Raw genomic sequence first — 27,297 nt, 5'->3', positions numbered from 1 at the left:
GGAGAAGAGTTTAGATACTAGGATAAGATAAGGAAAAAACCCAGTGTACAGAAATCACATGAGGATTCTATTTTTAACCTGTTCCTCAAAACACTAGTGTTTAGGAAATCTATTGGAGGCAGAAGCAGTCAAAGGTAGCTTAGGGTTAGGGTTCGGGTTAGGGTTAGGGTTAGGGTATGGCTTATTTGACGGGTTCGGATACGGGATAGGGTGTGGCGTAGGGTATGGGTTAGGGTTAGGTTTAGGGTTAATTTTAGGTTTAGGGCTCGATTTAGGGTACGGGTTAGGATTAGGCTAGGTTTTAGGGTTAGGGTAGGGTTTAGGGTTGGGATATGCGTTAGGGTTAGGGTATTTATTAAACCTATCCCACTGTCTAGGTACCACTTAGCACGTAAAGGAATATTATTTGGGTTCCAGCCATGGAGAAGAGTTTAAACAATAGGATAAGATAAGGAACACACCCATTATAAAGAAATCCCATGAGGATTCTCTTTTTAACCTGTTCTTTAAAACACTAGTGCTTAGGAAATCTATAGGAGGCATAAGCAGTCAAGGGTAGCTTAGGGTTAGGGTTAGGGTTAGGGTTAGGGTTAGGGCACGGCTTAGGGTGCAGATTCAGATAGGTGTTAGGGTGCGGCGTAGGGTATGGTTTAGGGTTAGGTTTAGTTTTAGGGTTAGGGCTCGGTTTAGGGTAAGGTTTAAGATTAAGGTACGTGTTAGGATTAGGGTAAGGGTTAGGGTTAGGGTATGCGTTAGGGTTAGGGTATTTATGAAACCTATCCCACTCTCTAGATACCACTTAGCATGTAAAGGAATATTGTTTGGAGTCCAGCCATGGAGAAGAGTTTAGACACTAGTATAAGGTAAGGAACACACCCATTATAAAGAAATCACATTAGGATTCTCTTTTTAACCTGTTCCTTTAAACACTCGTGCTTAGGAAATCTATTGGAGGCAGAAGCAGTCAAGGGTAGCTTAGGGTTACGGTTAGGTTTAGGGTTAGGGTACGGCTTAGGGCACGGATTCGAGTACGGGTTAGGGTAATTCGTAGGTTATGGGTTAGGGTGAGGGTTAGGGTTAGTTTTAGGTTTAGGGCTCGGTTTAGGGTACGGGTTAGGATTAGGGTATGTGGTAGGGTTAGGGTATGGGTTAGGTTTTGGATACGCATTAGGGTTAGGGTATTTATTAAACCTATCCCACTCTCTAGGTACCACTTAGCACATAAAGGAATATTATTTGGGGTCCAGCCATGGAGAAGAGTTTAGATACTAGGATAAGATAAGGAACACACCCAGTATAGAGAAATCACATGAGGATTGTATTTTTAACCTGTTCCTCAAAACACTACTGCTTAGGGAATCTATTGGAGACAGAAGCAGTCAAGGGTAGCTTAGGGTAAGGTTTAGGGTTAGGCTACCCCTTAGCATACTGGATTGGGTACGGGTTAGGGCACGGCATAGGGTATATGTTAGGGATAGGGTTAGGGTTAGTTTTAGGGTTAGCGCTTGGTTTAGGGTACGGGTTAGGATTAGGCTACGTGTTAGGGTTAGGGTAGGGGTTAGGGTTAGGGTACGCGTTAGGGTTAGGGTATTTATTAAACCTATCCCAATCTCTAGATACCACTTAGCACGTAAAGGAATATTATTTTGGTTCCAGCCATGGAGAAGAGTGTAAACAATAGGATAAGATAAGGAACACACCCATTATAAAGAAATCACATGAGGATTCTCTTTTTAACCTGTTCTTTAAAACACTAGTGGTTAGGAAATCTGTTGGAGGCAGAAGCAGTCAAGGGTAGCTTAGGGTTAGGATTAGGCTTAGGGTACGGCTTAGGGGACAGGTTCGGATACGGGTTAGGGTATGGCGTAGGATATGGGTTAGGGTTAGGGTTAATTTTAGGGTTAGGGCTCGGTTTAGGGTACGGTTTGGATTAGGGTACGTTTTAGGATTAGGGTAGGGTTTACGGTTCGGTTACGCATTAGGGTTAGGGTATTTATTAAATCTATCCCACCCTCTAGGTTCCACTTAGCACGTAAAGGAATATTATTTCGGTTCCAGCCATGGAGAAGAGTTTACATCCTAGGATAAGATAAGGAACATACCCCGTATACAGAAATCACATGAGGATTCTATTTTTAACCTGTTCCTCAAAACACTAGTGCTTAGAAAATCTATTGGAGGCAGATGCGGTCAAGGGTAGCTTAGGGTTAGGTTTCGAGTTAGGGTTAGGGTACGGCTTAGGGGATGGGTTTGGATACCGGTTAGAGTATGGCGTAGTGTATGTGTTATGGTAGGGTTATGGTTAGTTTTAGTTTTAGGGCTCGATTTAGGGTACGGGTTAGGATTAGGCTACATGTTAGGGTTAGGGTAGAGGTTAGGGTTAGGATACGCGTTAGGGTTAGGGTATTTATTAAACCTATTCCACACTCTAGATACCACTTAATACATAAAGGAATATTATTTGGGTTCCAGCCATGGAGAAGAGTTTAGACACTAGGATAAGATAAGGAACACACCCATTATAAAGGTATCACATGAGGATTCTCTTTTTAAACTGTTCCTTAAAACACTTGTGCTTAGGAAATCTATTTGAGGCAGAAGCAGTCATGGGTAGCTTAGGGTTATGTTTAGGGTTAGGCTACGGCTTAGCATACTGGTTCGGGTACGGTTTAGGGTTCGGCATAGGGTATAGGTTAGGGTTAGTGTTAGTGTTAGTTTTAGGGTTAGCGCTCAGTTTAAGGTACGGGTTAAGATTAGGCTACGTGTTACGGTTAGGGTTGGGGTTAGGTTTAGGGTACTCGTTAGGGTTATTGTAGTTATTAAACCTATCCCACTCTCTAGATTCCATGTAGCACGTAAAAGAATTTTATTGGAGTCCAGCCATGTAGAAGTGTTTAGACACGAGGATAAGATAAGGAACACACCCATTATAAAGGAATCACATGAGGATTGTCTTTTTACCCTGTTCCTTAAAACACTAGTGCTTAGGAAATCTATTGGAGGCAGAAGCAGTCAAGGTAGCTTCGGGTTAGGGTTAGGTTTAGGGTTAGGGTACGGCTTAGGGCAGGGGTTCGGGTACGGGTTAGGGTACGGTGTAGTGTATGGGTTAGGGTTAGGGTTAGGGTTAGTTTCAGGTTGAGGGCTCGGTTTAAGGTATGTGTAAGAATTAGTGTACGTGTTAGGGTTAGGGTAGTGTTTAGGGTTAGGTTACGCGTTAAGGTTAGGGTATTTATTTAACCTATCCCACTCTCTAGATACCACTTAGCACGTAAAGTAATATTATTTGGCTTCCAGCCATGGAGATGGGTTTACAGACTAGGATTAGATAAGGAACACACCCAGTATACAGAAATCACATGAGGATTCTCTTTTTAACCTGTTCCTTAAAACACTAGTGCTTAGGAAATCTATTGGAGGCAGAAGCAGTCAAGGGAAGCTTAGGTTTAGTGTTAGGGTTACGGTTAGGGTTAGGGTACGGCTTAGGTTATGGGTTCAGATAGGGTTTAGGGTACGGCATAGGGTATCTGTTACGGTTAGGGTTAATTTTAGGGTTAGGGCTCGATTTAGGGTACGGGTTAGGATTAGGCTGCGTGTTAGGGTTAGGGTAGGGGTTAGGGTTAGGATACGCGTTAGGGTTAGGGTATTTATTAAACCTATCCCACTCTCTAGGTACCACTTAGCACGTAAAGGAATATTATTTGGGTTCCAGCCATGGAGAAGAGTTTAGATACTAGGATAAGATAAGGAACATACCCAGTATACAGAAATCACATGAGGATTCTATTTTTAACCTGTTCCTCAAAACACTAGTGCTTAGAAAAATCTATTGGAGGCAGAAGCAGTCAGGGGTAGCTTAGGGTTAGGTTTAGGGTTAGGCTACGGCTTAGCATACTGGTTCTCGTACGGTTTAGGGTACGGCGTAGGGTATAGGTTAGGGTTAGTGTTAGTGTTAGTTTTACGGTTAGGGCTCGGTTTAGGGTATGGGTTAGGATTAGGCTACCTGTTAGGGTTAGGGTAGGGGTTAGGTTTAGGGTAAGCGTTAGGGTTATTGAATTTATTAAACCTATCCCACTCTCTAGATTCCACGTAGCACGTAAAGGAATTTTATTGGGGTCTAAACATTTAGAAGAGTTTAGACACTAGGATAAGATAAGTAACACATCCATTATAAAGAAATCACATGAGGATTCTCTTTTTACCCTGTTCCTTAAAACACTAGTGCTTAGGAAATCTACTGGAGGCAGAAGCAGTCAAGGGTAACTTAGGGTTAGGGTTAGGGTTAGGGTTAGGTTTAGGGCACGGCTTAGGATGCGGGTTCAGATAGGGGATAGGGTACGGCGTAGGGTATGGTTTAGGGTTAGGGTTAGTTTTAGGGTTATGGCTCGGTTTACGGTAAGGTTTAAGATTAAGGTACGTGTTAGGGTTAGGGTAAGGGTTAGGGTTAGGTTACACGTTAAGGTTAGGATATTTATTAAACCTATCCCACTCTCTAGATACCACTTAGCACGTAAAGGAATATTGTTTGGGGTCCAGCCATGGAGAAGAGTTTAGACACTGGGATAAGATAAGGAACACACCCATTATAAAGAAATCACATGTGGATTCTCTTTTTAACCTGTTCCTTAAGACACTAGTGCTTAGGAAATCTATTGGATACAGAATCAGTCAAGGGTAGCATAGGGTTAGGGTTAGGGTTAGGGTTAGGGTACGGTTTAGCATAGGGTTCGGGTACGGGTTAGGGTACGGCGGAGGGTAGGCTTTAGGGTTAGGGTTAGTTTTAGGGTTAGGGCTCGGTTTAGGGTACAGTTTAGATTTGGGTATTTGTTAGAATTAATTTAGGGGTTAGGGTTAGAGTACGCGTTAGGGTTAGGGTATATATTGAACCTATCCCACTCTCTAGATACCACTTAGCACGTAAAGGAATATTGTTTGGGGTCCAGCCATGGAGAAGAGTTTAGACACCAGGATAAGATAAGGAACAAACCCATTATAAAGAAATCACATGAGGATTCTCTTTTTAACCTGTTCCTTAAAACACTAGTGCCTAGGAAATCTACTGGAGGCAGAAGCAGTCCAGGTAGCTTCGGGTTAGGGTTAGGGTTAGGGTTAGGGTATGGCTTAGGGCACGGTTTCGGGTACGGGTTAGCGTATGGCGTAGGGTATGGGTTAAGGTTAGGGTTAGGGTTAGATTTAGGGTTAGGGCTCGGGTTAGTGTATGGCTTAGGATTAGTGTACGTGTTAGGGTTAGGGTAGTGTTTAGGGTTAGGGTCCGCGTTAGGGTTAGGGTATTAATTAAACCTATCCCACTCTCTAGATACCACTTAGCACGTAAGGGAATATTATTTGGGGTCCAGCCATGGAGAAGAGTTTAGACACTAGGATACGATAAGGAACACACCCAGTATACAGAAATCACATGAGGATTCACTTTTTAACCTGTTTCTTAAAACACTAGTGCTTAGGAAATCTGTTGGAGGCAGAAGCAGTCAAGGGAAGCTTAGGTTTAGGTTTAGGGTTATGGTTAGGATTAGGGTACGGCTTAGGGTTCGGATTCAGATAGGGGTTAGGGAACGGTGTAGGGTATCTGTTACGGTTAGGGTTAGTTGTAGGGTTAGGGCTCGGTTTAGGGTGCGGTTTAGGATTACGTTACGTGTTAGGGTTAGGGTAGTGGTTAGGGTTAGGATACGCATTAGGGTTAGGGTATTTATTAAACCTGTCCCACTCTCTAGGTACCACTTAGCACGTAAAGAAATATTATTTGGGGTCCAGCCATGGTGAAGAGTTTAGACACTAGGATAAGATAAGGAACACACCCTGTATACATAAATCACATGAGGACTGTATTTTTAACCTGTTCCTCAAAACATTAGTGCTTAGGAAATCTATTGGAAGCAGAAGCAGTCAAGGTTAGCTTAGGGTTAGGGTTAGGGCACGGTTTAGGGTGTGGGTTCAGATAGGGGTTAGGGTACGGCATAGGGTATGGTTTAGGGTTAGGGTTAGTTTTAGGGTTAGGGCTCGTTATAGGGTACGGGTTAGGAATAGGGCATGTGTTAGGGTTAGGGTAGGGGTTAGGGTTAGGTTACGCGTTAGGGTTAGTGTATTTATTAAACCTACCCCACTCTCTAGATACCACTTAGCACGTAAAGGAATATTGTTTGGGGTCCAGCCATGGAGAAGAGTTTAGACACTAGGATAAGATAAGGAACACACCCATTATACAGAAATCACATGAGGATTATGTTTTGAACCTGTTCCTTAAAACACTAGTGCTTAGGAAATCTATTGGAGGCAGAAGCAGTCAAGGGTAGCTTAGGGTTAGGGTTAGGGTTAGAGTTAGGTTTAGGGTACAGCTTAGGGTATGGGTTCGTGTAGGGGTTAGGGTACAGCATAGGGTATGGGTTAGTGTTAGGGTTAGGGTTAGGGCTCGGTTTAGAGTACGGGATAGGATTAGGTTACGTGTTAGGTTTAGGGTAGGGGTTAGGGTTAGGGTACACATTAGGGTTAGGGTATTTATTAAACCTATCCCACTCTCTAGATGCCACATAGCATGTAAAGGAATATTATTTGGGGTCCAACCATGAGAAGAGTTTAGACAATAGGATAAGATAAGGAACACACCCATAATAAAGAAATCGCATGAGGATTCTCTTTTTAACCTGTTCCTTAAGACACTAGTGCTTAGGAAATCTATTGGATGCAGAAGCAGTCAAGGGTAGCATAAGGTTAGGGTTAGGGTTAGGGTTAGGGTACGGTATAGGATACGAGTTCGGGTACAGGTTAGGGTACGGCATAGGGTATGTGTTAGGGTTAGGTTTAGAGTTAGTTTTAGGGTTAGGTCTTGGTTTAGGGTACGAGTTAGAATTAGGGTATGTGTTAGCGTTAGTGTACACGTTAGGGTTAGTGTACGTGTTTGGGTTAGGGTATTTATTAAACCTATCGCACTCTCTAGATACCACTTAGCATGTAAAGGAATATTATTTGGGGTCCAGCCATGGAGAACAGTTTAGACAGTAACATAAGATAAGGAACACACCCATTATAAAGAAATCCCATGAGGATTCTCTTTTTAACCTGTGCCTTAAAACACTCTTGCTTAGGAAATCAATTGTAGGCAGAAGCAGTCAAGGGTAGCTTAGGGTTATGGTTAGTGTGAGGGTTAGGGTTAGGGTACGGCTTAGGGTACGGGTTCGGGGAGGTGTTCGTGTAAGGCGAGGGATTGTGTTAGCATTAGGGTACGTCTTAGCGTACGGGTTCGGGTACGGCATAGGTTATGGCTTAGAGTTAGGGTTAGGGTTAGTTTTAGGGCTAGGGCTCAGTATAGGGTACTGGTTAGGATTAGGGTGCGTGTTAGCCTTAGGGTAAGGGTTAGGGTTTGGGTACGTGTTAGGGTTATTGTATTTATTAAACCTATCCCACTCTCTAGATACCACTTAGCACGTAAAGGAATATTATTTGGCGTCCAGCCATGGAGAAGAGTTTAGAGACTAGGATAACATAAGGAACAAACCCATTATACAGAAATCACATGAGGATTCTCTTTTTAACGTGTTCCTCAAAAACACTCGTGCTTAGAAAACTCATTGGAGGCAGAAGCATTCAAGTGTACAATAGGGTTAGGTTTAGGGTTAGGGTTAGGTTACGCTTTAGGGTTAGGGTATTTATTAAACCTATCCCACACTCCAGATACCACTTAGCATGTAAAGGAATATTTTTGGGGGTCCAACCATGGAGAAGTGTGTAGACACTAGGGAAAGATAAGGACCACACCCACTATAAAGAAATCACGTGAGGATTCTCTTTTTAACCTGTTCCTTAAAACACTAGTGCTTAGAAAATCTATTGGAGGCAGAAGCAGTCAAGAGTAGCTTAGGGTTAGGGTTAGGGTTAGAGTTAGGGTTAGGATACGGCTTAGGGTATGGGTTCGTGTACGGGTTAGGGTACGGTGTAGGGTATGGTTTAGTGTTAGGGTTACGGTTAGTTTTACGGTTAGGGCTCGGTTTAGGATACGGGGTATGATTAGTTTACGTGTTAGGGTTAGGGTGGGGGTTAAGGTTAGGGTACACATTAGGGTTAGGTTATTTATTAAACCTATCCCACTCTCTAGATACCACATAGCACGTAAAGGAATATTATTTGCGGTCTAGCCATGAGAAGAGTTTAGACAATAGGATAAGATAAGGGACACACCCATAATAAAGAAATCACATGAGGATGCTATTTTTAACCTTTTTCTCCAAACACTAGTGCTTAGGAAATCTATTGGAGGCAGAAGCAGTCAAAGGTAGCATAGGGTTAGGTTAATTGTTAGTGTTAGGGTTAGGGTACGGCGTAGGGTAGGCTTTAGGGTTAGGGTTAGTTTTAGGGTTAGGGCTCGGTTTAGGGTACAGGTTAGATTTGGGTATTTGTTAGAATTATGGTAGGGGTTAGGGTTAGAGTACGCGTTAGGGATAGGGTACTTACTAAACCTATCCCACTCTCTAGATACCACTTAGCACGTAAAGGAGTATTATTTGGCGTCCAGCCATGGAGAAGAGTTTAGAGACTAGGATAACTTAAGGAACAAACCCATTATACAGAAATCACATGAGGATTCTATTTTTAACCTTTTTCTCCAAACACTAGTGCTTAGAAAATCTACTGGAGGCAGAAGCAGTCAAGGGTAACTTAGGGTTAGGGTTAGGGTTAGTGTTTGGGTAAGGGTATGGCTTAGGGTACGTGTTTGGGTATGGGTTAGGGCAGGGCGTAGGGTATGGGTTAGGGTTAGGGTTATGGTTAGTTTTAGGATTAGGGCTCGGTTTACGGTACAGGTTAGATTTGGGTATGTGTTAGAGTTAAGGTAGGGGTTAGGGTTACATTACGCATTAGGGTTAGTTTATTTATTAAACCTATCCCACTCTCTATATACCACTTAGCACGTAAAGAAATATTATTTGGGGTCCAGCCATGGAGAATTGTTTAGACACTAGGATAAGATAAGGAACACACCCATTATAAAGAAATCACATGAGGATTCTCTTTTTAACCTGTGCCTTAAAACACTAGTGCTTAGGAAATCTATTGGAGGCAGAAGCAGTCAAGTGTAGCTTAGGGTTGGGTTAGGTTAGGGTTAGGGTTAGGGTTAGTTTTAGGGTTAAGGCTCGGTTTAGGGTACGGGTTAGGATTAGTGTACGTGTTAGGATTAGGGTTAGGGTTAGGGTACGTGTTAGGGTTAGGGTATTTATTAAACCTATCCCACTCTCTAGATACCAGTTAGCCGTTAAGGGAATATTATTTGGGGTCCAGCAATGGAGAAGAGATTAGACACTAGGATAAGATAATTAACACACCCACTATACAGAAATCACATGAGGATTCTCTTTCTAACCAGTTCCTTAAAACACTAGTGCTTAGGAAACCTATTGGTGGCAGAAGCAGTCAAGGGTAGCTTAGGGTTATGGTTAGGGTTATGGTTAGGGTACGGCTTAGGGTACGGGTTCGGGTACGGGTTACTGTATGGCTTAGGGTATGGATTAGGGTTAGAGTTAGGTTTAGTTTTAGAGTGAGGGCTTGGTTTAGGGTACGGGTTAGGATAAGGGTACGTGTTAGTGTTAGGGTAGGGGTTAGGTTTAGGGTATGCGTTAGGGTTAGGGTATTTATTAAACCTATCCCACTCTCTAGAAACCACTTAGCATGTAAAGGAATATTATTTGGGGTCCATCCATGGAGAAGGGTTTAGATATTAGGGAAAGATAAGGACCACACCCACTATAAAGAAATCTCATGAGGATTCTCTTTTCAACCTGTTCCTTAAATCACTGGTGATTAGGAAATCTATTGGAGGCAGAAGCAGTCAAGGGTAGCTTAGGGTTAGGGTTAGGGTTAGGGTTAGGGTTAGGGTTAGGGTTAGGGTTAGGGTACGGCTTAGGGTATGGTTTCGGGTACGGGTTTGGGTATGGCATAGGGTATGTGTTAGCGTAAGTGTTAGGGTTAGTTTTAGATTTAGGGCTCGGTTTAGGTTACGGTTTAGGATTAGGCTACGGGTTAGGGATAGGGTACGCGGTAGGGTTAGTGTATTTATTAAACCTATCCCGATCTCTAGATACCACTTATCATGTAAAGGAGTATTATTTGGGGTCCAGCCATAGAGAAGGGTTTAGACACTAGGGAAAGATTCGGACCACAGCCACTATAAAGAAATCACATGAGGATTCTCTTTTTAACCTGTTCCTTAAAACACTAGTGCTTAGAAAATCTATTGGAGGCAGAAGCAGTCAAGGGTAGCTTAGGGTTAGTCTTAGGGTTAGGGTTAGGTTTATGGTACGGCTTAGGGTTCGGGTTCGGTTACGGGTTAAGGTACAGCATAGGGTATGGGTTAGGGTTAGAGTTAGGGTTAAATTTAGGGTTAGGACTCGTTTAAGATACGGGTTAGTATTAGGGTACGTGTTAGGGTTAGGGTAGGGGTTAGGGTTAGGGTTAGGTTACGCGTTAGGTTTAGTTTATTTATTAAACTCTTCCCGCTCTCTAGATACCACTTAGCATGTAAAGGAATATTATTTGGGGTCCAGCCATGGAGAAGAGTTTCGACACCAGGGAAAGATAAGGACCACACCCAGTATAAAGAAATCACCTGAGGATTCTCTTTTTAACCTGTTCCTTAAAAAACTAGTTCTTAGGAAATCTATTAGAGGCAGAAGCTGTCAAGGGTAACTTAGAGTTAGGGTTAGGGTTAGGGTTAGTGTTAGGGTATGGCTAAGGCTACAGGTTCGTGTACGGCTTAGGGTACGGTGTAGGGTATGGTTTAGTGTTAAGGTTAGGGTTAGTTTTAGGGTTAGGGCTCAGTTAAGGGTACAGGTTAGGTTTGGGTATGTGTTACAGTTAGGGTAGGGGATAGGGTTAGATTACGCGTTAGGGTTAGGTTATTTATTAAAACTATCCCACTCTCTAGATACCATTTACAACGTAAAGAAATATTATTTGGGGTCCAGCCATGTAGAAGTGTTTAGACACTAGGATAAGAAAAGGAAGACACCCAATATAAAGAAATCATATGAGGATTCTCTTTTTAACCTGTTCCTTAAAACACTAGTGCTTAGGAAATCTATTGGAGGCTGAAGCAGACAAGGGTAGCTTAGGGTTAGGGTAAAGGTTAGGGTAGGCTTAGCATATGGGTACGGGTACGGGTTAGGGCACGGCGTAGGGTATTGTTTAGGGTTATGGTTATGGTTAGTTTTAGGGTTAGCGCTCGGTTTAGGGTACGTGTTAGGATTAGGGTACGTGTTAGTGTTATGGTAGGGGTTAGGGTTAGGGTACGCGTTAGGGTTAGGCTATTTATTAAACCTATCCCACTCTCTAGATACCACATAGCACGTAAAGGAATATTATTTGGGATCCAGCCATGGGGAAGAGTTTAGAAACTAGTATAAGATAAGGAACACACCCGTTATACAGAAATAACCTGAGGATTCCCTTTTTAAACTGTTCCTCAAAACACTAGTGCTTAGGAAATCTATTGGAGGCAGAAGCAGTCAAGGGCAGCTTAGGGTTAGGGTTTGGGTTTGGGTTTGGGTTAGGGTACGGCTTATGGTACGGGTTTTGGTATGGGTTAGGGTACGGCGTAGGGTATGTGTTAGGGTTAGGGTTAGGGTTAGTTTTAGGTTTAGGGCTCGGTTTCGGGTATGGGTTAGGATTAGTGTATGGGTTATGGTTAGGGTAGGGGTTAGGGTTTCGGTACACGTTAGGATTAGGGTATTTATTAAACCTATCCCACTCTCTAGATACCACATAGCACGTAAAGGAATATTATTTGGGGTCCAGCCATGGAGAATAGTTTAGAGACTAGGATAAGGTAAGGACCACACCCATTATACAGAAAGCACATGCGGATTCTCTTTTTACCCTGTTCCTTAAAACACTAATGCTTAGAAAATCTATTGGAGGCAGAAGCAGTCAAGGGTAGCTTTGGGTTAGGCTTAGGGTTAGGGTTAGGGTTATGGTTAGGGTACTGCTTTGGGTACGGGTTCGGGTACGGGTTAGGGTACAGCGTAGGGTATGGTTAGGGTTAGGGTTAGTTTTAGGCTTAGGGCTCGGTGTAGTGTATGGGTTAGTATTAGGGTACATGTTAGGGTTAGGGTAGTGGTTAGGGTTAGGTTACACGTTAGGTTTAGGTTATATATTAAAACTATTCCATTGTCTAGATACCACATAGCAGGTAAAGGAATATTTTTTGTGATCCAGCCTTGGAGAAGAGTTTAGAGACTAGCATAAGATAATGAACTCACCCATTATAAACAAATCACATAAGGATTCTCTTTTTAACCTGTTCCCTAAAACACTAGTGCTTAGGAAATCTATTGGAGTCAGAAGCAGTCAAGGGTAACTTAGGGTTAGTGTTAGCGTTAGGGTTAGGTTGGGTGCACGGCTTAGCGTACATGTTCGGATATTGGTTAGGGTACGGCATAGGGTATGATTTAGGTTTAGGGTTAGGGCTCGGTTTAGGGTACAGATTAGATTTGGGTATGTGTTAGAGTTTCTGTAGGGGTTAGGGTTAGATTACGCATTAGGGTTAGGGTATTTATTAAACTTATCCCACTCTCTAGATACCACTTAGCACGTAAAGGAATATTATTTGGGGTACAGCCATGGAGAAGAGTTTAGACACTAGGATAAGAAAAGGAACACACCCATTATAAAGGAATCACATGAGGATTCTCTTTTTAACCTGTTCCTTAAAACAGTAGTGCTTAAGAAATCTATTGGAGGCAGAAGCAGTCAAAGGTAGCTTAGTGTTTAGGCTTGGGTTAGGGTTAGGGTTAGGGTACGGCTTAGCATACAGTTTCGGGTACGGTTTAGGGTACGGCGTAGTGTATGGGTTAGGTTTAGGGTTAGTTTTATGGTTAGGGCTCGGTTTAGGGTAAGGGTTATTATTAGGGTATGTGTTAGGGTTAGGGTAGGGGTTAGGGTTAGGATACGCGTTAGGGTTAGGTTATTTATTAAACCTATCCCCCTCTCTAGATACCACATAACACATAAAGGAATATTATTTCAGGTCCAGCCATGGCGAAGAGTTTAGAGACTAGGATAAGTTAAGGAACACACCCATTATACAGAAATCACAGGAGGATTCTCTTTTCAACCTGTTCCTTAAAACACTAGTGCTTAAGAAATCTATTGGAGGCAGAAGCAGTCAAGGGTAGCTTAGTGTTAGGGTTAGTGTTAGGGTATGGCTTAACGTACGGGTTCGGGTACGGGTTAGGGTACGGCATAGGGTATGGGTTACGGTAAGGGTTAGGGTTAGTTTCAGGGTTAGGGCTTGGTTTAGGGTACGGGTTAGGATTAGTGTACGTGGTACGGTTAGTGTAGGGGTTAGGGTTAGGGTACGCATTAGGGTTAGGGTATTTATTAAACCGATCCCACTCTCTAGATACCACTTAGCACGTAAAGGTATATTATTCCTGGTCCAGGAATGGAGAAGAGTTTAGAGACTAGGATAAGATAAGGAACTCAGCCATTATCCAGAAATCACATTAGGATTCGCTTTTTAACCTGTTCCTTAAAACACTAGTGCTTAGGAAATCTATTGGAGGCAGAAGCAGTCAAGGGTAGCTCAGGGTTAGGTTTAGGTTTAGTGTTAGGATTAGGATACGGCTTAGCGTACAGTTTCGAGTACAGGTTAGGGTATGGCGTAGGGTATGATTTAGGGTTAGGGTTAAGGTTAGTTTTAGGGTTAGGGCTCGGTTTAGGGTACAGGTTAGGATTAGGGTACGTGTTAGTGTTAGGGTAGGGGTTAGGGTTAGGGTACACGTTACGGTTAGGGTATTTATTAAACCTATCCCACTCTCCAGATACTACGTAGCACGTAAAGGAATATTATTTGGGGTACAGCCATGGAGAAGAGTTTAGAGACTAGGATAAGTAAAGGACACATCCATTATAAAGAAATCATATGAGGATTCTCTCTGTAACCTGTTCCTTAAAACACTAGTGCTTAGGAAATCTATTGGAGGCAGAAGCATTCAAGGGTAGCTTAGGGTTAGGGTTAGGGTTAGGGTACGGCTTAGCGTACAGGTTCGGGTACCCGTTAGGATACGGAGTAGGGCATGGGTTACGGTTAGGGTTAGGGTTTGTTTCAGGGTTAGGGCTCGATTTAGGGTACGAATTTGGATTACGGTACGTGTAAGGGTTCGGTTAGGAGTTAGGGTTAGGTTACGCGTTAGGGATAGGGTATTTATTAAACCTATCCCTCTCTCTAGATACCACTTAGCAGGTAAAGGAATATTATTTAGGGTCCAGCCATGGAGAAGAGTTTAGACACTAGGATAAGATAGGGAACACACCCATTATAGAGAAATCACATGAGGATTCTCTTTTTAACCTGTTCCTTAAAACACTAGTGCTTAGAAAATCTATTGGAGGCAGAAGCAGTCAAGAGTAGCTTAGGGTTAGGGTTAGGGTTAGAGTTAGGGTTAGGATACGGCTTAGGGTATGGGTTCGTGTACGGGTTAGGGTACGGTGTAGGGTATGGTTTAGTGTTAGGGTTACGGTTAGTTTTACGGTTAGGGCTCGGTTTAGGATACGGGGTATGATTAGTTTACGTGTTAGGGTTAGGGTGGGGGTTAAGGTTAGGGTACACATTAGGGTTAGGTTATTTATTAAACCTATCCCACTCTCTAGATACCACATAGCACGTAAAGGAATATTATTTGCGGTCTAGCCATGAGAAGAGTTTAGACAATAGGATAAGATAAGGGACACACCCATAATAAAGAAATCACATGAGGATGCTATTTTTAACCTTTTTCTCCAAACACTAGTGCTTAGGAAATCTATTGGAGGCAGAAGCAGTCAAAGGTAGCATAGGGTTAGGTTAATTGTTAGTGTTAGGGTTAGGGTACGGCGTAGGGTAGGCTTTAGGGTTAGGGTTAGTTTTAGGGTTAGGGCTCGGTTTAGGGTACAGGTTAGATTTGGGTATTTGTTAGAATTATGGTAGGGGTTAGGGTTAGAGTACGCGTTAGGGATAGGGTACTTACTAAACCTATCCCACTCTCTAGATACCACTTAGCACGTAAAGGAGTATTATTTGGCGTCCAGCCATGGAGAAGAGTTTAGAGACTAGGATAACTTAAGGAACAAACCCATTATACAGAAATCACATGAGGATTCTATTTTTAACCTTTTTCTCCAAACACTAGTGCTTAGAAAATCTACTGGAGGCAGAAGCAGTCAAGGGTAACTTAGGGTTAGGGTTAGGGTTAGTGTTTGGGTAAGGGTATGGCTTAGGGTACGTGTTTGGGTATGGGTTAGGGCAGGGCGTAGGGTATGGGTTAGGGTTAGGGTTATGGTTAGTTTTAGGATTAGGGCTCGGTTTACGGTACAGGTTAGATTTGGGTATGTGTTAGAGTTAAGGTAGGGGTTAGGGTTACATTACGCATTAGGGTTAGTTTATTTATTAAACCTATCCCACTCTCTATATACCACTTAGCACGTAAAGAAATATTATTTGGGGTCCAGCCATGGAGAATTGTTTAGACACTAGGATAAGATAAGGAACACACCCATTATAAAGAAATCACATGAGGATTCTCTTTTTAACCTGTGCCTTAAAACACTAGTGCTTAGGAAATCTATTGGAGGCAGAAGCAGTCAAGTGTAGCTTAGGGTTGGGTTAGGTTAGGGTTAGGGTTAGGGTTAGTTTTAGGGTTAAGGCTCGGTTTAGGGTACGGGTTAGGATTAGTGTACGTGTTAGGATTAGGGTTAGGGTTAGGGTACGTGTTAGGGTTAGGGTATTTATTAAACCTATCCCACTCTCTAGATACCAGTTAGCCGTTAAGGGAATATTATTTGGGGTCCAGCAATGGAGAAGAGATTAGACACTAGGATAAGATAATTAACACACCCACTATACAGAAATCACATGAGGATTCTCTTTCTAACCAGTTCCTTAAAACACTAGTGCTTAGGAAACCTATTGGTGGCAGAAGCAGTCAAGGGTAGCTTAGGGTTATGGTTAGGGTTATGGTTAGGGTACGGCTTAGGGTACGGGTTCGGGTACGGGTTACTGTATGGCTTAGGGTATGGATTAGGGTTAGAGTTAGGTTTAGTTTTAGAGTGAGGGCTTGGTTTAGGGTACGGGTTAGGATAAGGGTACGTGTTAGTGTTAGGGTAGGGGTTAGGTTTAGGGTATGCGTTAGGGTTAGGGTATTTATTAAACCTATCCCACTCTCTAGAAACCACTTAGCATGTAAAGGAGTATTATTTGGGGTCCATCCATGGAGAAGGGTTTAGATATTAGGGAAAGATAAGGACCACACCCACTATAAAGAAATCTCATGAGGATTCTCTTTTCAACCTGTTCCTTAAATCACTGGTGATTAGGAAATCTATTGGAGGCAGAAGCAGTCAAGGGTAGCTTAGGGTTAGGGTTAGGGTTAGGGTTAGGGTTAGGGTTAGGGTTAGGGTTAGGGTACGGCTTAGGGTATGGTTTCGGGTACGGGTTTGGGTATGGCATAGGGTATGTGTTAGCGTAAGTGTTAGGGTTAGTTTTAGATTTAGGGCTCGGTTTAGGTTACGGTTTAGGATTAGGCTACGGGTTAGGGATAGGGTACGCGGTAGGGTTAGTGTATTTATTAAACCTATCCCGATCTCTAGATACCACTTATCATGTAAAGGAGTATTATTTGGGGTCCAGCCATAGAGAAGGGTTTAGACACTAGGGAAAGATTCGGACCACAGCCACTATAAAGAAATCACATGAGGATTCTCTTTTTAACCTGTTCCTTAAAACACTAGTGCTTAGAAAATCTATTGGAGGCAGAAGCAGTCAAGGGTAGCTTAGGGTTAGTCTTAGGGTTAGGGTTAGGTTTATGGTACGGCTTAGGGTTCGGGTTCGGTTACGGGTTAAGGTACAGCATAGGGTATGGGTTAGGGTTAGAGTTAGGGTTAAATTTAGGGTTAGGACTCGTTTAAGATACGGGTTAGTATTAGGGTACGTGTTAGGGTTAGGGTAGGGGTTAGGGTTAGGGTTAGGTTACGCGTTAGGTTTAGTTTATTTATTAAACTCTTCCCGCTCTCTAGATACCACTTAGCATGTAAAGGAATATTATTTGGGGTCCAGCCATGGAGAAGAGTTTCGACACCAGGGAAAGATAAGGACCACACCCAGTATAAAGAAATCACCTGAGGATTCTCTTTTTAACCTGTTCCTTAAAAAACTAGTTCTTAGGAAATCTATTAGAGGCAGAAGCTGTCAAGGGTAACTTAGAGTTAGGGTTAGGGTTAGGGTTAGTGTTAGGGTACGGCTAAGGCTACAGGTTCGTGTACGGCTTAGGGTACGGTGTAGGGTATGGTTTAGTGTTAAGGTTAGGGTTAGTTTTAGGGTTAGGGCTCAGTTAAGGGTACAGGTTAGGTTTGGGTATGTGTTACAGTTAGGGTAGGGGATAGGGTTAGATTACGCGTTAGGGTTAGGTTATTTATTAAAACTATCCCACTCTCTAGATACCATTTACAACGTAAAGAAATATTATTTGGGGTCCAGCCATGTAGAAGTGTTTAGACACTAGGATAAGAAAAGGAAGACACCCAATATAAAGAAATCATATGAGGATTCTCTTTTTAACCTGTTCCTTAAAACACTAGTGCTTAGGAAATCTATTGGAGGCTGAAGCAGACAAGGGTAGCTTAGGGTTAGGGTAAAGGTTAGGGTAGGCTTAGCATATGGGTACGGGTACGGGTTAGGGCACGGCGTAGGGTATTGTTTAGGGTTATGGTTATGGTTAGTTTTAGGGTTAGCGCTCGGTTTAGGGTACGTGTTAGGATTAGGGTACGTGTTAGTGTTATGGTAGGGGTTAGGGTTAGGGTACGCGTTAGGGTTAGGCTATTTATTAAACCTATCCCACTCTCTAGATACCACATAGCACGTAAAGGAATATTATTTGGGATCCAGCCATGGGGAAGAGTTTAGAAACTAGTATAAGATAAGGAACACACCCGTTATACAGAAATAACCTGAGGATTCCCTTTTTAAACTGTTCCTCAAAACACTAGTGCTTAGGAAATCTATTGGAGGCAGAAGCAGTCAAGGGCAGCTTAGGGTTAGGGTTTGGGTTTGGGTTTGGGTTAGGGTACGGCTTATGGTACGGGTTTTGGTATGGGTTAGGGTACGGCGTAGGGTATGTGTTAGGGTTAGGGTTAGGGTTAGTTTTAGGTTTAGGGCTCGGTTTCGGGTATGGGTTAGGATTAGTGTATGGGTTATGGTTAGGGTAGGGGTTAGGGTTTCGGTACACGTTAGGATTAGGGTATTTATTAAACCTATCCCACTCTCTAGATACCACATAGCACGTAAAGGAATATTATTTGGGGTCCAGCCATGGAGAATAGTTTAGAGACTAGGATAAGGTAAGGACCACACCCATTATACAGAAAGCACATGCGGATTCTCTTTTTACCCTGTTCCTTAAAACACTAATGCTTAGAAAATCTATTGGAGGCAGAAGCAGTCAAGGGTAGCTTTGGGTTAGGCTTAGGGTTAGGGTTAGGGTTATGGTTAGGGTACTGCTTTGGGTACGGGTTCGGGTACGGGTTAGGGTACAGCGTAGGGTATGGTTAGGGTTAGGGTTAGTTTTAGGCTTAGGGCTCGGTGTAGTGTATGGGTTAGTATTAGGGTACATGTTAGGGTTAGGGTAGTGGTTAGGGTTAGGTTACACGTTAGGTTTAGGTTATATATTAAAACTATTCCATTGTCTAGATACCACATAGCAGGTAAAGGAATATTTTTTGTGATCCAGCCTTGGAGAAGAGTTTAGAGACTAGCATAAGATAATGAACTCACCCATTATAAACAAATCACATAAGGATTCTCTTTTTAACCTGTTCCCTAAAACACTAGTGCTTAGGAAATCTATTGGAGTCAGAAGCAGTCAAGGGTAACTTAGGGTTAGTGTTAGCGTTAGGGTTAGGTTGGGTGCACGGCTTAGCGTACATGTTCGGATATTGGTTAGGGTACGGCATAGGGTATGATTTAGGTTTAGGGTTAGGGCTCGGTTTAGGGTACAGATTAGATTTGGGTATGTGTTAGAGTTTCTGTAGGGGTTAGGGTTAGATTACGCATTAGGGTTAGGGTATTTATTAAACTTATCCCACTCTCTAGATACCACTTAGCACGTAAAGGAATATTATTTGGGGTACAGCCATGGAGAAGAGTTTAGACACTAGGATAAGAAAAGGAACACACCCATTATAAAGGAATCACATGAGGATTCTCTTTTTAACCTGTTCCTTAAAACAGTAGTGCTTAAGAAATCTATTGGAGGCAGAAGCAGTCAAAGGTAGCTTAGTGTTTAGGCTTGGGTTAGGGTTAGGGTTAGGGTACGGCTTAGCATACAGTTTCGGGTACGGTTTAGGGTACGGCGTAGTGTATGGGTTAGGTTTAGGGTTAGTTTTATGGTTAGGGCTCGGTTTAGGGTAAGGGTTATTATTAGGGTATGTGTTAGGGTTAGGGTAGGGGTTAGGGTTAGGATATGCGTTAGGGTTAGGTTATTTATTAAACCTATCCCCCTCTCTAGATACCACATAACACATAAAGGAATATTATTTCAGGTCCAGCCATGGCGAAGAGTTTAGAGACTAGGATAAGTTAAGGAACACACCCATTATACAGAAATCACAGGAGGATTCTCTTTTCAACCTGTTCCTTAAAACACTAGTGCTTAAGAAATCTATTGGAGGCAGAAGCAGTCAAGGGTAGCTTAGTGTTAGGGTTAGTGTTAGGGTATGGCTTAACGTACGGGTTCGGGTACGGGTTAGGGTACGGCATAGGGTATGGGTTACGGTAAGGGTTAAGGTTAGTTTCAGGGTTAGGGCTTGGTTTAGGGTACGGGTTAGGATTAGTGTACGTGGTACGGTTAGTGTAGGGGTTAGGGTTAGGGTACGCATTAGGGTTAGGGTATTTATTAAACCGATCCCACTCTCTAGATACCACTTAGCACGTAAAGGTATATTATTCCTGGTCCAGGAATGGAGAAGAGTTTAGAGACTAGGATAAGATAAGGAACTCAGCCATTATCCAGAAATCACATTAGGATTCGCTTTTTAACCTGTTCCTTAAAACACTAGTGCTTAGGAAATCTATTGGAGGCAGAAGCAGTCAAGGGTAGCTCAGGGTTAGGTTTAGGTTTAGTGTTAGGATTAGGATACGGCTTAGCGTACAGTTTCGAGTACAGGTTAGGGTATGGCGTAGGGTATGATTTAGGGTTAGGGTTAAGGTTAGTTTTAGGGTTAGGGCTCGGTTTAGGGTACAGGTTAGGATTAGGGTACGTGTTAGTGTTAGGGTAGGGGTTAGGGTTAGGGTACACGTTACGGTTAGGGTATTTATTAAACCTATCCCACTCTCCAGATACTACGTAGCACGTAAAGGAATATTATTTGGGGTACAGCCATGGAGAAGAGTTTAGAGACTAGGATAAGTAAAGGACACATCCATTATAAAGAAATCATATGAGGATTCTCTCTGTAACCTGTTCCTTAAAACACTAGTGCTTAGGAAATCTATTGGAGGCAGAAGCATTCAAGGGTAGCTTAGGGTTAGGGTTAGGGTTAGGGTACGGCTTAGCGTACAGGTTCGGGTACCCGTTAGGATACGGAGTAGGGCATGGGTTACGGTTAGGGTTAGGGTTTGTTTCAGGGTTAGGGCTCGATTTAGGGTACGAATTTGGATTACGGTACGTGTAAGGGTTCGGTTAGGAGTTAGGGTTAGGTTACGCGTTAGGGATAGGGTATTTATTAAACCTATCCCTCTCTCTAGATACCACTTAGCAGGTAAAGGAATATTATTTAGGGTCCAGCCATGGAGAAGAGTTTAGACACTAGGATAAGATAGGGAACACACCCATTATAGAGAAATCACATGAGGATTCTCTTTTTAACCTGTTCTTTGAAACACTAGTGCTTAGGAAATCTATTGGAGGCAGAAGCAGTCAAGGGAAGCTTAGGGTTAGGTTTAGGGTTAAGGTTAGTTTTAGGGTACAGCTTAGGCTACGGGTTTGGGTACGGTTTATTGTATGGTGTAGGGTACGGGTTATGGTTAGGGTTAGGGTTAGTTTTAGGGTTAGGGCTCGGTTTAGGGTATGGGTTAGATTTAGTGTACGGGTTATGTTTAGGGTAGGGCTTAGGGTTAGGGTATACGTTAGGGTTAGGGTATTTATTAAAATATCCCACTCTCTAGATACCACATAGCACATAAAGGAATATTATTTGGGGTCCAGCCATGGAGAAGCTTTTAGACACTAGGATAAGATAAAGAACACACACAATATAAAGAAATGACATTAGGATTTTCTTTTTAAACTGTTCCTTAAAATACGAGTGCTTAGGAAATCTACTGAATGCAGAAGCAGTCAAGAGTAGTTTAAGTTTAGGGCTAGGGTTACGGTTAGAGTTACGGTACAGCTTAGGGTTACTGTATGGGTTAGGGTTAGGGTACGCGTTAGGGTTAGAGTATTTCTTAAACCTATCCCACTCTCTGGATACCACTTTGCACGTAAAGGAATATTATTTTAGGTCCAGCCATGGAAAAGCTTTTATACACTAGGATAAGAAAAAGAACACACACATTATAAAGAAATCACATTAGGAATTTTTTTAAACCTGTTCCTTAAAACACTAGTGCTTAGGAAATCTACTGGAGGCAGAAGCAGTCAAGGGTAATTTAGGGTTAGGTTTAGGATTAGGGTTAGGTTTAGGGTACGGCTTAGGGTACAGGTTAGGGTACGGGTGAGGGTACAGCATACGGTATGAGTTAGGGTTAGTTTTAGGGTTAGGGCTATTTTTAGTGTACGGGTTAGGATTAGGGTACGTATTAGGATTAGAGTATGAGTTAGGGTAAGGGTACGTGTTATGGTTACAGTATTTAATAAATCTATCCTACTCTCTAGATACCATTTTGCACCTAATGGAATATTATTTGGGGTCCAGCCATGGAGAAACTTTTAGACACAAGGATAAGATAAAGAACACACACATTATAAAGAAATCACATTAGGATTTTCTTTTAAACCTGTTCCATAAAACACGAGTGCTTAGGAAATCTACTCAAGGCAGAAGCAGTCCAGAGTAGTTTAGGGTTAGGTTAGGGTTAGGGTTATGGTTAGTGTTAGGGTACGGTTTAGTGTACTGGTGAGGCCACGGTGTAGGGTATGTGTTAGGGATAGTTTTAGGGTTACGATTAGGTTATGGGCTAGGTTTAGGGTACGGGTTATTATTAGGGTACGTGTTAGGTGTAGGGTATGTGTTAGAGTTAGGGTATGCATTAGGATTGGGGTATTTATTCAACCTATCCCACTCTCTAGATATCACTTACCACGTAAAGGAATTTTATTTTGGTTACAGCCATGGAGAATCTTGTAGGCACTAGGATAAGATAAAAAACACACACATTATTAAGAAGTCACATTAGGATTTTCTTTTTAACCTGTTCCTTAAAACACTAGTGCTTAGGAAATCTACTGGAGGTAGAAGCAGTGAAGGGTAATTTAGGTTTAGGGTTAGGGTTACGGTATGGTTTAGGGTATGGGTTAGGGTACTGGTGAGGGTACGGCTAGGGAATGGTTTAGGGTTATAGTTAGGGTTAGTTTTAGAGTTTGGTCTAGGTTTAGGGTACGGGTTAAGATTAGTGTACGTGTTAGGTTTAGGGTATGGGTTACGGTTAGGGTACGCGTTAGGGTTAGGTTATTTATTAAAGCTATCCCACTCTCTAGATACCACTTAGCACATAAAGGTATATTATTTGGGTTCCAGGCATGGAGAATATTTTAGACACTAGGATAAGATAAAGAACACACACATTATAATGAAATCACCTTAGGATTTTGTTTTTAACATGTTCCGTAAAACACTCGTGCTGAGGAAACCTACTGGAGGCAGAAGCACTCAAGGGTAGTTTAGGAGTAGTGTTAGTGTTAGGGTTATGGTTAGGGTTAGGGTACAGCTTAGGATACGGCTTAGGGTACGGGTGAGGGTATGGGTTAGTGTTAGGGTTAGTGTTAGTTTTAGGGTTAGGTCTAGATTTAGGGTACGTGTTAGGTTTACGGTATGGTTTAGGGTTAGGGTACGCGTTACGGTTAGGCTATTTATTAAACCTTTCCCATTCTCTATATACCACTTAGCACGTAAAGGAATATTATTTGGGGTCCAGCAATGGAGAAGATTTTAGACACTAGGATAAGATAAAGAACACACATATTATAAAGAAATCACATTACGATTTTCTTTTTAAACTGTTCCTTAAAACACTAGTGCTTAGGAAATCTGTTAGAGGCAGAAGCAGTCAAGGGTAGTTTAGGGTTAGCCTTAGGGTTAGGGTTAGTGTTAGGGTTACGGTATGGCTTAGGGTACAGGTGAGGGTATGGCGTAGTGCATGGTTTAGGCTTAGGGTTAGGGTTAGTTTTATGGTTAGGTCTAGGTTTAGAGGACGGGTAAGGATTAGGGTACGTGTTAGTGTTAGGCTATGGGTTAGGGTTAGGGTTAGGTTTAGTTTTAGGTTTAGGGCTAAGTTTAGGATACGGTTTAGGATCAGGGTACGTGTTAGGTTTAGGGTGTGTGTTAAAGTTAGTGTACGTGTTACGGTTAGGGTATTTATTAAACCTGTCCCACTCTCTAGATACCATTTTGCACGTAATGGAATATTATTTGGGATCCAGCCATGGAGAAGCTTTTAGACACTAGGATAAGGTAAAGAACACACACATTATAAAGAAATCACATTAGGATTTTCTTTTTAATCTGTTCCTTAAAACACGAGTGCTTAGGAAATCTACTGAAGGCAGAAGCAGTCAAGACTAGTTTAGGGTTAGGGTTAGGGTTAGGGTTAGGGTTAGAGTTAGGGTACAGCTTAGGGTTACTGTATGGGTTAGGGTTAGGGTACACGTTAGGGTTAGGGTATTTCTTAAAGCTATCCCACTCACTAGATACCACTTAGCATGTAAAGGAGTATTATTTGGGGACGAGCCATGGAGAATCTTTTAGACACTAGGATAAGATAAATAACACACGCAATATAAAGAAATCACATTAGGATATTATTTTTAACCTGTTCTTTAAAACACTAGTTCTTAGGAAATCTACTGGAGGCAGAAGCAGTGAAGGGTAGTTTAGGGTTAGGGTTAGGGTTAGGTTTAGGTTTACGGTATGGCTTAGGGTACGGGTTATAGTACGGGTGATGATACGTCATTGGGAATGGGTTAGGGTTACGGTTAGGGTTAGTTTTAGGATTTTCTGTTGGTTTAGGGTACGGGTTAAGATTAGTGTACGTGTTAGGTTTAGGGTATGGGTTACGGTTAGGGTACGTGTTAGGGTTAGGTTATTTATTAAAGCTATCCCACTCTCTAGATACCACTTAGCACGTAAAGGAATATTATTTGGGGTCCAGCCATGGAGAAGATTTTAGACACTAGGATAAGATAAAGAACACACACATTATAAAGAAATCACTTTAGGATTTTGTTTTTAACATGTTCCTTAAAACACTCGTGCTGAGGAAATCTACTGGAAGCAGAAGCACTGAAGGGTAGTTTAGGGTTAGGTTTAGGGATACGGTTAGGCTTAGGGTATGGTTTAGGGTACGAGTTAGGGTGCGGGTGATGGTACGGAGTAGGGTATGGGTTAGGCTTAGTTTTAGGTTTAGGGCTAGGTTTAGGGCACGGGTTAGGATTAGGGTACGTGTTAGGGTTCGGGTATGGGTTAGGGTTAGGGTACGCATTAGGGTTAGGGTATTTATTAAACTTATCCCACTCTCTAGATACCACTTAACATGTAAAGGAATATTATTTGGGATCCAGCCATGGAGAAGATTTTAGGCACTAGGATAAGATAAAGAATACACACGTTATAAAGAAATCACATTAGGATCTTTTTTTTAACCCGTTCCTTAAAACACTAGTTGTGAGGAAATCTATTGGACGCCGATGCAGTCAAGCATAGTTTAGGGTTAGTGTTAGTGTTAGTGTTAGGGTTAGTGTTAGGGTTAGTGTTAGGGTTAGGGTACGGCTTAGGTTATGGGTGAGGGTATGGGTTAGTGTTAGGGTTAGCGTTAGTTTTAGGGTTAGGCCTAGGTTTAGGGTACGCGTTAGGATTACAGTACGTGTTAGGGTTAAGGTATGGGTTAGGGTTAAGGTTCGCATTGGGGTTAGGGTATTTATTAATCCTATCCCACTCTCTAGATACCACTTAGGACATAAAGGAATATTATTTCGGGTCCAGCCATGGAGAAGATTTTAGACACTAGGATAAGATAAAGAACACACACATTATAAACAAATTACTTTAGGATTTACTTTTTAACATGTTCCTTAAAACACTAGTGCTTAGGAAATCTACTTGAGGCAGAAGCAGTGAAGGGTAGTTTAGGGTTAGAGTTACGGTTAGGGTACGGGATGGGTACGGGTGAGGCCACGGTGTAGGGTATAGGTTAGTGTTAGTGTTAGGTTAGGGTTCTGCTTAGGGTACAGGTTAGGAAACGGATGAGCGTAAGGCGTAGGGTATTAGTTAAGGTTAGGGTTAGGTTTAGTTTTAGGGTTAGGGCTAGGTTTAGAGTACGGGTTAGGATTAGGGTACATGTTAGGTTTAGGGTACGGTTTGGGGTTAGGGTATTTATTAAACCTATCTCACTCTCTAGATACCACTTAGCACGTAAAGGAATATTATTTGGGGTCCAGCCATGGAGTAGCTTGTAGACACTAGGATAAGATAAAGAACACACACATTATAAAGAAATCACATTAGTATTTTCTTTTCAACCTATTCCTTAAAACACTGGTGCTTAGGAAATCTACTGGAGGCAGAAGCATTCAAGTGTAGTTTAGGGTAAGTGTTAGGGTTAGGGTTAGAATTACGTTACGGCTTAGAGTACGGGTTAGGGTATGGGTGAGGGTACAGCATACGGTATGGGTTAGGGTTAGTTTTAGGGTTAGGGCTATGTTTAGTGTACGGGTTAGGATTAGGGTACGTCTTAGGTTTACAGTATGGGTTAGGGTTAGGGTACGCGTTAGGGTTAGGGCATTTATTAAACCTATCCCTCTCTCTAGATACCACTTTGCACGTAATGGAATATTATTTAGGGTCCAGCCATGGAGAAGCTTTTAGACACTAGGATAAGATAAAGAACACACAGATTATAAAGAAATCCCATTACGATTTTTTATAAAACTGTTCCTTAAAACACTAGTGCTTAGGAAATCTGTTGGAGGCAGAAGCAGTCAAGAGTAGTTTAGGGCTAGGGTTAGGCTTCAGGTTAGGGTACGGCTTAATGTATGGGTTAGGGTACGGGTGAGGGTACATTATACAGTATGGGTTAGTGTTAGTTTTAGGGTTAAGGCTATGTTTAGTGTACGGGTTAGGATTAGGGTACCTGTTAGGATTAGGGTGTGAGTTAGGGTTAGGGTACATGTTATGGTTAGGGTATTTAATAAATCTCTACTACTCTCTAGATACCATTTTGCACGTAATGGTATATTATTTGGAGTACAGCCATGGAGAAGCTTTTAGACACAAGGAGAAGATAATGAACACACACATTATAAAGAAATCACATTAGGATTTTCTTTTTAACCTGTTCCTTAAAACACGAGTGCTTAGGAAATCTACTGAAGGCAGAAGCAGTCAAGAGTAGTTTAGGGTTAGGGTTAGGGTTATGGTTAGTGTTAGGGTACGGTTTAGTGTACTGGTGAGGCCACGGTGTAGGGTATGTGTTAGGGATAGTTTTAGGGTTAGGTTTAGGGTATGGGCTATGTTCAGGGTACGGGTTATTATTAGGGTACGTGTTAGGTGTAGGGTATGTGTTAGGGTTAGGGTAGGCATTAGGGTTGGGGTATTTATTAAACCTATCCCACTCTCTAGATATCACTTACCACCTAAAGGAATATTATTAGGGGTCCAGCCATGGAGAAGATTTTAGACACTAGGATAAGATAAGAACACACACATTATAAATAAATCACATTAGGATTTTCTTTTTAACCTGTTCCTTAAAACACTAGTGCTTAGGAAATCTACTGGAGGCAGAAGCAGTCATGGGTAATTTAAGGTTAGGGTTAGGTTTAGGGTTATGGTTAGGATACGGGATTGGGTACAGGCTAGGGTACGGTGTAGGGTATGGGTTAGGGTTAGGGTTAGTTTAAGGTTAGGGCTAGGTTTAGGGACGGGTTAAGATTAGGGTACGTGTTAGGATTACGTTATCTGTTAGGGTTAGGGTACGTTTTAGGTTTAGGGTATTTATTAAACCTATCCCACTCTGTAGATACCACTTTGCACGTAAAGGAATATTATTTTGGGTCC

The 27,297-nt window shown here is 42.1% G+C and overlaps 1 long non-coding RNA gene across 1 annotated transcript; it reads right to left on the bottom strand.

Annotated features, from left to right (window-relative positions):
- Positions 1-486: 486 nt before the first annotated feature.
- Positions 487-14,019, bottom strand: LOC309621527. The gene is made up of 2 exons (XR_014240069.1): positions 13,942-14,019; positions 487-914 (listed from the first exon to the last, which is right to left on the bottom strand). It is a non-coding gene; the product is annotated as an uncharacterized lncRNA (long non-coding RNA).
- Between the last annotated feature and the right edge of the window lie 13,278 nt (positions 14,020-27,297).

This window comes from Balaenoptera borealis (assembly GCF_965194805.1).
Source record: "Balaenoptera borealis genome assembly, contig: HAP1_SCAFFOLD_582, whole genome shotgun sequence".
Lineage (NCBI taxonomy): Eukaryota > Metazoa > Chordata > Mammalia > Artiodactyla > Balaenopteridae > Balaenoptera > Balaenoptera borealis.
Note: the sequence above shows the minus strand (reverse complement) of the source record. Positions and strands in the feature narration are given on the sequence as shown.